Source organism: Aquarana catesbeiana, linkage group LG02 (assembly GCF_042186555.1).
Source record: "Aquarana catesbeiana isolate 2022-GZ linkage group LG02, ASM4218655v1, whole genome shotgun sequence".
NCBI classification, from domain to species: Eukaryota; Metazoa; Chordata; class Amphibia; order Anura; family Ranidae; genus Aquarana; species Aquarana catesbeiana.
This window is the reverse complement of record NC_133325.1, coordinates 145,816,418-145,831,206: the sequence shown is the minus strand read 5'-3', so window position 1 is coordinate 145,831,206 and position 14,789 is coordinate 145,816,418. Positions and strand designations below refer to the sequence as shown.

Below are 14,789 nucleotides of genomic sequence, written 5' to 3'. Positions count from 1 at the left end.
GTTAACACGTAAAGTAGAAGAATTCTGGTTGAATATATGCGTTATTCTGCACTTCCACCTGCAGGGGGTGCGTGCTGCCGGCAGGCCGTTTCTGCTGTGACTGTTCACAGCAGAAGCCGATCTGCCGGTGCCGGGCACTAGATGTCCTCCGGCACACAGAACAGAGATCTGCTTATGTAAACAAGGCAGAGATCCCCATTCTGACATGGGAGGGAGATGCATTTTGTGTTCCTGCAAAGCATGAAATAAAATCCATCTTTTCCTCTAGTAAAAGCAGCACACATAGTACAGTTAAACACTGGCTAGGCACACAGTTAACCCTTTGATCTCCCCTGATGTTTAACCCCTTCTTAGCCAGTGTCATTGGTACAATGACAGTGCATATTTTTAGCACTGATCACAGTAATAGTGTCCAATGTGTCATTGTCTGATTTTGTCTGCCGCAATATCGCAGTCCCGCTATAGGTCGCAATCGCCGCCATTACTAGTATAAAAATTCCAGTATATATCCCATGGTTTGTAGACGCTATATCGTTTGCACAAACCAATCAATATACGCTTATTGTTTGTTTTTTTTTTTACCATAAATTTGTAGCAGAATACATATTGGCCTAAATCTATAAAGAAATTTGAATTTAAAAAATTTTTTATTGGATGTGTTTTTTAACCGAAAGTAAATCGTATTGCTGCTTTTTCTTTTTTTTTTTTCTCAAAATTGTCAGTCTTTTTTTATAGTGCAAAAATAAAAAAACCGCAGTGGTGAGCAAATGCCACCAAAAGAAAGCTGTGTTTGTGGGTAAAAAAAGACATCCATTTTATTTGGGTACAATGTTGCATGACTATGTAATTGTAAGTTAAATAACACAGTGTCGTAATGCAAAAAATGGCCTGGTCATGAAGGGGGTTAATCTTACGGAGGTCAAGTGGATAAACTGATAGAGTAGAGAAATGTTCTTAGCGGTGAAGGGACAGGAAGTGTTATTTGCACAGTGAATAAAGAAAAGGAATACAGTCCCTGCATTTAAGGACTAGTAAGCTGCATTAAATTATGTTTTTAGGTTTAGATACATTTTAAGGATGCAGTGGCATTGTGTTTTCCTTTTTAAATTCACCAATCAAACTTTTTTTTTTTCTGTAACAGGAGTAAAGAGGAGATTCCCCAATGTTCCAGTAACAACTGTCAAAGGTAAGTTGTGTCTTCAGGACAAGAAAATATTTTCACTGGGAACACAGAAAACTCTGCCAGGCTTGAACTGCTAGGGATTAAAGCGGAAATTTAACCATAACAACTTGATAAAAAAGAAGGGAAGCGAGGAACATACATTTTCACAATAATGCTGCCAAAATTAGTGTTTGCTGTAAATTGCCTCCAGCATTGCTCCTGTTTCTTCTTTGCCATTTTGCTGAAGCCCAGAGCCCCTGAGCAGCAGTCAATCTTTAGGCTTTCATAGATCAGCCTCTACGTTTTCAGCACAGTGCTGAAAAATAGAGCGCAATTAAGCATGTGCAGAGCAGGATGCTTGTATAACTGGATTATTAACAGTATAGGCACTTATTTTTAATGTTTTACATAGTTATACCTGCAAAAGGGGCCAACCTGAAGTGATCTAGGAGGACTTAATTTTCTGACTAAAGTTCCACTTTTAATGGCGTTGATTTACTGAAGGCAAATGGGCTCTTTACTTTGGAAGGGAATTTTCATCAGAGCTTTGTGAATGAAATGACTTCCGCCAATCATGTGAAGGCAAAAATAGTTTGTTTTTTCTTTTCATTGCATTTTATTGTGTATTCTTTGCAAAGTGACTTTTTTAAAACCACATTCACTAATTTCAGAGAAAGTTTTCTTGCAATTCTCAACCCCAAGTAATCTCAAGAGTTGTGGAGAAAAGATTGCGACTGGATTTTAACATTGAAATCTTATTTAAACCCAAAAACCAAAAATAAAATATATTGCAGTTTACCAAACATTAGACTGGTGGCTGCATTAGTTTTTTTTTTCTTGTTTTTTTTTGCAAGGTGATCTGCCCAGTAACACACCTCCTGTATTATAGTGCTCAACTCTGCATGAAAGAGCACAGGGGCACCTTTTGGACAGCAGAGTTTTCAGTCTGGTGGGGAGGGGGAATGTTAAATGTGCTAGCAGATTTATATACACTAAAAATTAAAGCCAAACTCTGGCTCATGCTTTATAATGGGTTACAGCAAACCATTTTTTTCTTTTTGAGATAAAGGTTTTACATAAAATTAAAAAGCTGATAATTTTACACACCCCTGTCAGTGTTAAATGGTCTATCTAATGCCTGTAAACATCTGCAAGAGAGACTTTACTGGCTGGATCACCTGATGAAAATAAAGGAAAGAAAACTAATGCAACCATCACATCCAAGAATTGGTAACCTGCAAATATAATAAATATTTGCTTTTGGACATAATACTGTTTTAATAGTATGTGACTGTTTTTCATTTTAAAGTAGAACTATAGGCAAAACTTTTTTTTCATTTTGGATAGAGCAAGGGAGGATTATAACCCCTGTCAGATTTTTTTTTTTTTGCCACCTGTGTCCCATTGCAGAGATGTCCCTTCACTTCCTGTCCCATAGCCAGTGAAGTGAGTGGAAGTCCCTGCAACTTATGGGAATTCCTTGAGGACCCTCAGGTCACCAGAACTAGTGTGCCCATTGGAAGATTTCCCCTCTATTCCATTTCTGGGGACAGAAATGATGATGATAAACAAGACAAATAGAGAGGATGAATCCCCCTAACGGGGGCACAGACAGCAATAAAAACTGACAGGTGTTCTAAGCCCTCTCCACTCCATCCAAAACTAAAAAAAAAAGTCTTGCCTTTTAGTTATACTTTAAGGCAAAATGCACTTCACATTTCTTAATACTGTACATAATTTTGTTTTGCCAACAGGCGCTTGCAGTCTTTTTTTTTTTTTTTTTTTTTAAACTTTTCAATGTTCTTGTCATGCACCAAAGAACATTATGATGCAGTGTTTACACCTTAACTCTTTGCCGTCCGCCCACAGTAGTTATACTGCGGGCAAACGGCGCAGCAAAGCTGGATCATTTACCTGTACGTCCGCTGGGCGCTTTCTGGTTTGCAGGCAGGCATGCTGCTGACCGCGCTGTGGACACAGTGTGATTTTGTCAGCAGGTCCCAGCCAATGATTTATGGCTGGGACTTGTTGATCGGCTGTGTCCAATCACAGCACAGAGCCATGTGTTTACAAACACACAGGGTTCTGTACACTGATCAGCCAGATAGAAAAGTAAAAGCAACACATATTTAACCCCTTAATTGCCCCTAGATGTTATCTCCTTTCCAGCCAGTGTCAGTGTACAGTATAATCACTGACCACTATATTAGTGACACTCCCAGATAGTATCTGTTAAGGTGGCAAGCAAACTGACACTATCACAGTCACATTATAAGTCGCTGATCACCGCCATTATAGTAAAGCGTCTATAGCTGCATAAATTCCACTATATATCCCATAGTTTGTAAACACTATAACTTTCACACAAACATTATACACTTATTGTGAATTTTTTTTTTTTTTTACCATAGAGCTGTAGCAGAATACATTTTGGCCTAAATTTAAGATGAAATTTAGATTAAATTTTTCCAAACATTTCAGTCTTTTTTTTTTTTTTTTTTTTTTTTTTTTTTTTATATAGCAATAAATAAAAAAAAAGTGGTAATCAAATACCACCAAAAGAAAGCTCTATTTGTGTGAAAAAAACAGCGTACAGTGTAGCATGGCTGCGCATTTGCCGGTTAAGTTGAACAGTGCTGAATAGCAAAAAATGCCCTGGTTATGAAGGGGATAAAACCTTCCAGAGGCCAAGTGGTTAATAGGGTATGAAATATTTGACTTTTGGATGTGGTAAACAATGTTTACGAAAGGTGTCAGCAATTACTTTCACTAACCTCTGATAGGGCTATGTGGAGGAAGTCTACCTTGTATGTGCTGGAAATTTGTCTTTCTTCACATTGAAACATCTGAGCTCTGGTAGGCATTTGTACTAATTCTCCCTTTGTTTTTGTCTAATGTAAATAGTAGAACATGATTGTGTAAGCAGAGTGTTGTTGATGGACTTTTCCTGGTTTCCATGGAGGTGTTGGTGTCACATACAGAGCTTATTGTTGGCATATTTCAATTAGATATCCTTGTATGTTGGAAATATTAAGTTATCCATAAAATTCTGCATAGTGTCTCTTTTGAATGGTAAGCCCTCCCTGAACTATATATTTTATTTTTTGGATGGATACTGTAGGAAGTTCTCTTGGGTCTTTTAGACAATAGTGTCAAAAGAGCATGGTCTAAATAGGTTTTTGAATCTTAAAGTCATTATTAAGCCTAAACATTTTTTATCTTAAAGTGTTACCAAACCCAGGATCCTGCATTCACTATATCTTGTCAACCACAGTACACAGAACATGGAAATGCAATTATTTAAGTAAATATAAACTGCTAAATACCTTTTTGTCATCAGCAGTATATAGCAGTCTTATGACTTCTATGAGTGTCTAGTTAAAGCTTGTAGGAGGAGTTTTAATTCTAATCTGACTGTCCTATGAGGCTGCAGGACCACTGACCCTCTGCCTGGACAGTGCTGATTGGCCCTGTGCTGATCACATGCACCCTTCCAAGGAGAAAAAAACTCTCTAGCAATACACACCAAACTGAGCATGTGTAGAATGCCTCCAAGGCTGTGTACTATCAGCAGGTTTAAAGTGGATGTAAACCCGAAAAAAAAAAAATATATATCATACTGTAGAGTATAAGATTTCCTATCATTTGAGCCCAGTCTTTCCACACACAAGTAATCCATCTCTGAGCAATCCTCTTTTATTGTTCAGTGAGAAAAATCTTGACAAACTGAGAAAAACTTTGTCAAATCCTCCCCCTTGCTGTGAGTGACAGGTGATTTACATCTCGTGCACTAGCTTAAGACACAGGCATTATTTTTTAATTGCCTCCCCCACTCCTTTCTTCAGCAGCTCTGCAAGGATTGGCTGTTCCACACCTCAGTATGATTTGGCATGCTGAAGTCATGTAGTTACTTTCCTGTCTTTTCACTGGATGTTAGAGATCATAGCAGAAGTTCAGTGTAAGAAATACACAGGAGAAATGCATATTGACAAGGGGAGTGTAGAGGTGGGCGGGGAGTCTACTGACATCACGACTCCACCCACCGAACTCCAGACAACAGACACACCCACAGAATCTGCAGTTTTTCGGGTCTAATAACAGACAGAGGGGAGACATTTGACAGGTAAAGATACATGCAGGAGGCATGTATATCCTTATAGATAACCCCTATGGCAGTAGTTTAGAAAGGATGACATTGGGTTTACATCCATTTTAACTCCTTAGGTTCCACAGTGAGTATAACAAGCATGCTTTACTGCATATACAGACTGATTTTACTGGATAGAGATGGGGCTGAGTGGGGCTGCTGCACACTGAAGGCTTTTTAGCTTAATACATAGAATGCATTAAAACAAAAACCTTCTGCCTTTACAACCACTTTAATGTTTCCTTGCCTGTTGGTGTCCGGCAATCCTTCACCTTCACTTGGATCCTTTCTACTTTACCCTATTTGGGAACCAATATCTCATCCTAGGAGAATACAGGGCACATTATCCCAAATTGTTCACATACTTGCTTTCCCTATTGACATCTTGGGGAAAAACATAACATCTTATGTCTTGGATATGTTGCGATTACAAAAATGGCATTGCTTCCAAATTTTATGTTCTGTGCTAGAGTCATGCCTTTTGCCATGCCTTCTTTTCTCCTCTGAGCGTCTGATTTTATAATTCATGTGGAAAGGAGGCTCACACCAGGTAGCAAATCTATATTTGCATAGAACTAAACCTCAGGGGTGCTAGGTCTTCTGATCTGTCATTAAATGCTATCAAGCTTATAATTGTAGTGCCGTTCTAAAAAAGGATGACCTATATTTCTTTTCATACATCAGGGGACACAGAGCCATAGTAGATACTATGTGGGTTATAGGCCACCTTCAGGTGATGGACATTGGCACGCCCTAAGACAACAAGTGCACTCCCTATATAACCCCTCCCACTACTGGGAGTACCTCAGTTTTTTTCGTCAGTGTCTAGGTGTTGGTCACGGAGTAAAGACGTGCTGAGCTGAGCTCCTCTGGAGCAATCCTTGCTAGGGCTAGCTATGCAGATGGATCCATTCAAGGTGTCTTTCTGGCTGAATTGAATGGTACCTGGGCCTCGTGTCCGAAGAAACAAGGTTTTTGCCTGTGAATGCTTCTCTTTTGAGAGCTGGACTCCAGAATCCAATACTTTTTGGTATTAAGGCCATAAAGTTTACTGCCGGTGGTGCTATTGCAGGTCCAGGATTGTGGGTTTCCTCGAGGATCCCCAGCTCCTGAAGGTTTAACGGAACCCACCGTGAAGGGTGAAGATTGGGTCTGTTGGTTTACCACAGAAAACCCTGCGGCGGGAAAGGTAAGTGGAGTTTTTCTAAAAAAATTTTCTTATGAATTGTCTCCTTTAAAGTAAATGTTGTTATGCCTAAGTGTCACCACCAGGGGCTGTATGGAGCACATACCTTCTCATGCTTTGCTCAGTGTCATGCTGTGTCACAGAAGCAGCAGACTCTTTTTCTCCAGCCAGCAGGTAGACCTCCGGTAAGTTTGGGGGGTTTTGCTTCCTCCAGACACCCCCACCTGGGATGAACTCTTCCCCTCTTCATGAGGCTGAGTATAAGGGAGAACTGAAAACTATCGGTAATGCTGTTTTCTTTCACCGCCCCTACACGGGGCTGCTTCCAGGTCTCCTCCACGCCATCCATCCCTCCCTCCCAAGCTGATGCCGTCCGATCAGAGGCCCGAGCTTGCGCGGGAAAACTCTTTTTGAAAGAGAAAGGAGGTGGGGGCGAGGCTTAGCGCGGCGTTGGCGTCCTCCAACGTGGGAGTGTGTGACACGGGCATTTCCTGCTTAACACATTTACTATTTGCATGAGGCTGAGCATTAATAGCAGCAGCAGTGGCTGGACTATTGCACAAGCAGTGGATGCAATTTCTTCTGATAGTACCTCTGCTTTGTGCATCGGGCTGAGGTCAGAAGGGGGGTTAAAACACCCCCAAATAGAGCTAAAAGGGTCCCACTCAAAGCTCTGGAAAGCCTACTCATCTCTACAAATGGCATCCTCCCCTGAGAGGGAGTGGCTGGTCAGAATGAGCATCGGGGCCATGAAATGTTTGCAACTGTTTTCAACACTGCAGCCCCTGTGTACTTTACCAAAAGATCTTTTTTCCCTCAGCCATGATGGGTTTAAAAAAAAAAGAAAAAGTTTAGCGACTTTAATCGCACAGGTTCTCTTCCATTGCCCAGGACCCTCAAACTGAGCAACTAGGGACGAGAGAAGATGAATTCCCTCAGGGGACCGTGGTGAGGCTGATGACTCCTCTTCTGAGGTGTCAAATGTGGGAGAATCAGCTGGTTTCAATCTTAAGATTGATGGTGCAATTTCTTGCTGTATGGTCCACTCCACATTTATGCTCCCTTAACTGAGTGTTTGGTTTTGCTAAAGCCTCCTCAAACTGCGAATGCCTTTTCCTGTCCATTTATTGTTGGAAAAGCTTTTTTGTATCTGAGAGGATCTGCCAGATAAACATTATTTTTCCTCCTGAAAAAGTTTTTTTACACTTTATCCTATGATGGAGGAAATTCACTAAGTAGAGTAGTGATGCACCGAATGGGTTTTTTGGTGCCGAAACCGATACCAAAAATAAATCTTCCTTGATCCCGAAAACCAATACCGAAACAGCACCGAAACCGAAAGTTACTGTTTTTAAAAAATATTTTTATACAGGAGATAGTCAGAGAATGGGGACATGGTACAGGAGACGGTCAGAGACTGCAGACATGGTACGGGAGACGGTCAGAGACTGCAGACATGGTACGGGAGACGGTCAGAGACTGCAGACATGGTACGGGAGACGGTCAGAGACTGCAGACATGGTACGGGAGACGGTCAGAGACTGCAGACATGGTACGGGAGACGGTCAGAGACTGCAGACATGGTACGGGAGACGGTCAGAGACTGCAGACATGGTACGGGAGACACTAGAATATGATAAAGTTTGTTACTGTTTGAAAATTCAACCAGATATGAAATTTTATCAGAGCGGCGCTCCTGTCAAGCTAAACACGTTGACTTAACCATATGCAATCAATAAATACAATATTTAATACACAGGCACAATGACCAAGGAATAAATAGTAGAATGATAATAGAGTGAATGATGGAGAGAAAAAAGTCTGTAATGAGTAAGATTGGTGCACCTAATGAAGTCTGCTGGCGAGTGCACCTTTCACCACAATCCTCCACATGTGCTCCACAAACCCTGTTGGGGTTCAAACTCACCGGACTGATGATAAAAATGAGCCTCAAACAACCACGATATCCTGCCTCATGCACCAGTACATGATGTGGAGGATTGTGGTGAACGGTGCACTCGCCAGCAGACTTCTTTAGGTGCACCAATCTAACTCATTGCCCGGGCAAATCAGCTTCGTGATACTCTGTTGGGAAGGAGGAGGGAGGACAGGGGTGAGCCAGGAAGACGCCCCCGCAATGGGTGGCACCAGGGGGCGGGGCCCCGCTCAGGCCCCACCCCCATTTTCGGCAAGATTTTTATTTCGGCAATGCGCCGAAAACACTATTTTCGGCCGATATGTTTCAGCGGCCGAAATTTCGGTGCATCCCTAAAGTAGAGTATACTAGCAATTAACGCTGTTATGTCCTCTGTGAATAAGAGCTTTTGTTCGGCAGACAATGCTCAAATGCTTAGGCATCCATTGGATAAAATGTTGGAATTCCTGTTAAAAAAAAAAAAAAACACTTTTTTTCTCTGGCAGATTGAGCAGCCTGCACTGACAGTAATTGCTTAATCATTGTGAAGCCAGTTTAACAGGTGTTCAGGTATCCTGCTCAGCAGGCCCAGGATCTGGCTGCTTTATGTTTGCAATAATTGCTTTGTGAGTTTCTATTGTAGAACCTCCACAAGGTCCTCATGCAGGTGCTTGCTTTATAAACTAGCCAAATGCAGAACTGCTGAGATGCTTACGGCCACATCACCCTGAAAGCGTCTGATCTCAGAGGCTAAGCAAGGTCAGACCTGGTTAGTACTTGTATGGGAGACCGCCTGGGAATACCAGGTGCTATACATGGTTCTGTGCATATTGTTGCTAACACAAACAGCTAAACACATGAGTGCGGAACGCACGTCAGCGGAGGATAAACTTCTTTTCACCATGCAGAAGCTCCTGGCTAGTCTTCCTTTTGCTGTGAAACAGCTATTTGAGAATGTTTGGATAATTTATCCAAAGAAATTCTAGTGGGAAAAGTACCCCCTTTTGCCATTTAAGTAAAGGAGTTAATATATTTTCATTTTTAAAGCTCCATCTTTTGTGCCAGGGGCATCAGCCTCCAGGCAGTCACGATGGCTTCCGCCGTTCAAAAGATAATCCTCAGAATTAACCCCAGGGACAAAAGAGGTCATGGGGGAGGAAACCTACAAGATACTGAAGCCTCCTTAGGAGGAGGCACCCCACTCGCTCAAAAGGAGGAATTCTTCTGCAGTTCTCAAGGATCTGACAGGAAGACGAATAGGGGACTTCCTCAATAGCACTAAGGTACAAGCTGGAGTTCCCGTCTCCTCGTTTTTCTCAGATCAAAATGTTCCTAAGGATCCAGAGAAAAAGAAGTCTTTCTCTCAAGCATTGGACCATTTTTTTTTGGCAAAAGTGGTCATGGTGGTCCCCATGTAAGAGCAGAGGTTGGGGTTTGGTTAAATCCAAATGGACATTCTGGATCTCAAAGATCTAAACTCTTCCCCACTCACCAGAAATTTCTATGCTTCAAGGTAGAAAATCTTTATTTCCAGTTTGTAGCTCTACCTTTTCAGGCTAGCTACTGCACCTCGAGTGTTTATAAAGATCCTGGCTCCTCCTTTAGCCAGGTTAAGGGCTCAAAGTATAATGATACTAGCCTACTTAGACGATCTACTCTTGATAGATCAATCGGTAGCCCGTTTAAACCAAAGTCTGGTCACTGCAGTCAGCTACCTGGAATACTTTAGGTTGGATCCTCAACCTAGAAAAATCCTCCTTAAAAACCATCAAGGAGATTGCAGTACTTAGGGCTGATCATAGATACAGTCCAGAAAAGGTTATTTTCGCCCCAGGAAAGAATCGGTTCCTTAAAGGAACTGATTCGGTTGGTCAAAACAAAGAAGAATCCTTCTATTCATCTTTGCATGAGTTTATTGGGAAAAATGGTGGCTTCGTTCGAGGCCGTTCCTTATGCGCAGTTTCATTCAAGACTGCTGCAAAACAGTATCCTGTCAACTTGGAACAAAAAGGTCCAAACTCTGGACTTCCCGTTGCGTTTATCCGCCAAAGTGTGTCAGAACCTCAATTGTGGTTAATCGAAAAATCTTTACAAAGAAAAATCCTTTCTACCGGTTACTTGGAAAGTAGTAACAACAGATGCCAGCCTTTTGGGCTGGGGAGCAGTCCTGGAAGAAGCGTCTGTCCAAGGGAAGTTGTCCAAATAAGAGTTGACCCTGCCCATCAATATTCTAGAGATTCGGGCAGTACGCCTGGCCCTAAAGGCCTGGACGCTCAGACTACGGAATTATCTGGTCAGGATCCAATCCGACAATGCCGCAGCTGTGGCTTATATCAATCACCAAGGGGGCACAAAAAATCGTGCAGCCCAGAGGTGAATCATATTCTGTCTTGGGCATAAAACAACATCCCTTGCCTATCAGCAGTTTTCATTCAAGGGATGGGGAATTGGCAGGCGGACTACTTGAGTCGCCAACAATTGTTCCCGAGGGAATGGTCCCTTCACCCCGACATCTTTCTGTCAATATGCCAAAAATGGGGAGTTCCGGACGTGGATCTGTTTGCGTCCAGGTTCAACAACAAGATCGACAACTTTGTGTCAAGGACAAGGGATCCGATGGCATATGGAACAGATGCCTTGGTCTTTCCACGGGATCAGTTTTCACTGATCTATGCGTTCCTTCCTGTTCTGCTGCTTCTGCGTCTCCTACGCAGGATCAAGCAAGAGGGAAAGGAGGGGATTCTGGTGGCCCAGGAGATCTTGGTTTGCCGAGATCATAAGGATGGCGGTAGGGGACCCTTCCCCTGTTGCCAGACCTTCTCTCGCAAGGTTCCATCCTACCTTACAAACACTAAATTTAACGGTTTGGCTATTGAGAACCACATTCTAAAGGACCATGGGCTGTCAGCTTCAGTAGTTTCTACCTTGGTTAATGCTAGGAAGCCAGCCTCCAGAATCATATATTATAGAGTCTGGATGCATATGTCTCCTGGTGTGAGTCCAGGGGTTGGCACCCCAGTAAAATATATCATAAGTAGGATCCTTGAGTTCCTACTCAAGGATCAGTAATGAAGCTGGCCTTGAGCACTATCAAGGGCCAGGTGTCGGCCTTATCGGTGTTTTTTCAGCGACCACTTGCTTCACACTCTCTGGTTCGTAACCTTATCCAGGGGGTAACGCGGATTAACCCCCCAGTTAAATCACCCCTGAACCCTTGGGACTTAAATTTAGTCCTATCGACTTTACAAAAACAGCCTTTTGAACCAATTCAAGATATCCCCTTGATCCTCTTGACGAGGGAAATGGTTTTCTTGGTTGCCATATCTTCTGCAAGGAGAGTAACAGAGTTGGCTGCTCTTTCCTATAACGAGCCATATTTGATTATTCATAAGGATAAGGTTGTATTGCGGCCTCATCCTAATTTTCTACCGAAGGTAGTGTCAGGTTTTCATTGAAACCAGGATATTGTTCTGCCTTCATTTTTTCCAGAACCTCGTTCTGTGGAAGAAAAGTCACTACATTCTCTTGATGTGGTGAGAGCAGTCAAGGTCTATTTAGAAGCGACTGCTCAGATTCGTAAAACAGATGTTTTGTTTGTGTTGCCAGACAGTCCTAAAAAAGGACAGGCAGCGTTGAAATCTACCATCTCTAAATGGATTCGTCAAGTGATTGTTCAAGCTTATGGTTTAAAGAGGAAAATTCCTCCTTTTCATATTAAAGCGCACTCCACCAGGGCTGTTAGTGCTTCTTGGGCAGTGCACCACCAAGCCTCCATGGCTCAGATCTACAAGGCCGCAACTTGGTCTTCAATCCATACATTTACCAGATTTTATCAAGTAGATGTAAAAGGTCATGAGGATATCGCCTTTGGGCGCAGTGTACTGCAGGCTGTAGTATAAGTCCTCTAGTCTCTTGGTGCCCTACTTTTGTTGTGTCTCCCTCCCTTCAGTTGGAATTGCTATGGGATATCCCACATAGTAACTACTATGGCTCTGTGTCCCCTGATGTATGAAAAGAAAATAGTATTTTTAAAACAGCTTACCTGTAAAATCCTTTTCTTTGAAGTACATCAGGGGACACAGAGGTCCCTCCCTTCTTGGTATACACGTGTATTGCTTTGCTACAAAACTGAGGTACTCCCAGTAGTGGGAGGGGTTATATAGGGAGTGCACTTTTTGTCTTAGGGCGTGCCAGTGTCCATCACCTGAAGGTGGCCTATAACCCACATAGTAACTACTATGGCTCTGTGTCCCCTGATGTACTGCAAAGAAAAGGATTTTACAGGTAAGCTGTTTTAAAAATCCTATTTTTCCCCCTTCGTCTTTCAGGACAGCCACCATGAGAGATAGTCTCCTCCTCTTCCTCTAGGAAACACTGCGCCAGCCCATAAATTCTTACTTTCCCCTGCCAGACCTCAGTATTAGTGTTTCCTCCGGTGGGGAGACACTGTGCAAGGAACCGGGCCATTCAGTCAGGGTGACTGTGGCTGTTGTTTATTTTTTGGAGCCTGTAATGGGAGCGGGGGCTTCCTAGGTGCATGGGGGGGACTTACCCCTCGTTCTGTTGCCACCACTTCCTAGCCGAGCGCGGCTTCAGGCTGTGGGGGTTCCCTATCGCGGCTACAGGGCTGCAGCATGCAAGCGTCCGCCTTTCCTGTATACTTTACAGACCGCTGTTTTTTTGGAACTAGGCGGGCCAGACGACGGGCGACGTAATTTCCGGCGGAAGGGCGAATGCTTGCCTTTGACCCGCGGCTTCCGGTTCCGGGTAGCGGAGCTGATAGGGAAGCCAGGCACAGGCTGGAGCAAGTCTGGGACGCGCACAGGCAGCGTGGGACTCGGTAGTAGCAACCACCTGCAAGTCATGTGGGAAGCGGATGCGCAGCCAACGGACACTACCTCCAGCCTTCCTAAGGTAAGAGTGCCTTGGGGAAAAGTACTCTTTTATCTAGGATTGTCCCTCCATGTATGGTTCCTGTCATGGGGGGGCAGATACCCTGGGTGGTCAGGGGAGGGAGGCTCAGATCCCCACATATTAAGGAGGGTCTAGTGCACTCCCAGGGTTGTATCCTTGTTTTAAAAAAAAAAAAAAAGTGACAAAATGTTTGTTTTTTCCTTTTCATGTATTTCAGAAAGCTACAGAGAAGTCTAAGTCTACCCATAGCTCTAAGAGGAGGTGTGCCTCTTGCAGGGACACATTAGGGGAAGCATGGACAAAGGTCTTGTGTAGGGAGTGCGTAGACTCCCTTGTTAAAGAGAGGGACTCTGAACAGGAGTCAGGACTTGCAGCCTCAGTAAAGGAGCTCTTGTCCACCTTTTCTTCATTTAAAGCCTTATTTGAAAGGTTTCAGCCTCCCATTAGTCCAGCTCCCCAGGATACAACTCCGCCTCAGGCGCAGGGCTCTGCTCCTGCCCAACCTGCAACTTCAGTTAGGGCAGAGGAAGCTCCAGGGCCTTCCGGAGTGGAACAAAGACAGCCAGACAGTTCCTCCTCCGATTCCCAGGATGGTTCAGAGGGGGAGGACCAGGACGGGGAGTCCAGGAAATCCTCCAGATATAAATTATCCCTGGAAGAGGTAAAGGGCCTCTTAGGGGCTATTTATACAACCCTCGGTATTCAGGAGGACAGGAAACCCCTGACCCTGCATGACCAAATGTACAGGGGCTTGGGGGAACAAAGGAGAGTGGCAAGATCCCGAAAGGAAACCCTTTTTTTCTAGATCCTCAAAAAGGAGATTTCCATTCTCGGATGATCCTGCATCTATCTGGAATAAAAATCCCAAGTTAGATGCCGCTTTCTCCCAGGTTTCCAGGCACACAGACCTGGCATTTGAGGACATGGGGGCCCTGGTGGATGTCATGGATAAGAGAATAGACTCTCTCCTTAAAAAGACTTGGGATTCAACAGTTGGTAACTTAAAACCTGAGTTGGCTGTCACAGTAGTGGCTCGCAATCTGGAGCACTGGCTCTCGAAGATCCAAGAGCATATTGAAGCTGGAACGGCAAAAGAGACCATTCTATCTTCTTTTCCTACGATTCTGCGAGGTATCGCCTACATAGCTGATGCCTCGGCAGAATCAGTTCGTATGTCGGCCAGATCAGCGGCTCTGGCCAATTCGGCCAGGAGAGCTCTCTGGCTAAAAACTTGGCCGGGCGATAGCGCCTCTAAAGTCAAGTTGTGCGGGATACCGTTGACGGGAGACCTTCTCTTCGGCCCAGGGTTAGAGACCGTCTTGGACCGCACAGCAGACAGAAATCCTTTCCAGTTAAGCGGAAAACCCCTACACAAACAAAGAAGGGGTTTCGTCCGCAAAAACGTAAAGAAACTCCAAAACCGGAAGGGAAAAAGAAATTTTGGGGTCAAAAAGGCAAGGGCAGG

The 14,789-nt window shown here is 43.6% G+C and overlaps 1 protein-coding gene across 2 annotated transcripts in view; it reads left to right on the top strand.

Annotated features, from left to right (window-relative positions):
• Positions 1–14,789, top strand: part of ATF7 (activating transcription factor 7) — a 178,703-nt gene that overhangs the window by 59,062 nt on the left and 104,852 nt on the right. For both annotated transcript variants that reach the window (XM_073613605.1, XM_073613604.1), the window contains exon 2: positions 1,142–1,186. The gene's annotated coding sequence lies outside the window, so the exon portion shown is untranslated. The remainder of the gene's footprint in view (positions 1–1,141; positions 1,187–14,789) is intronic.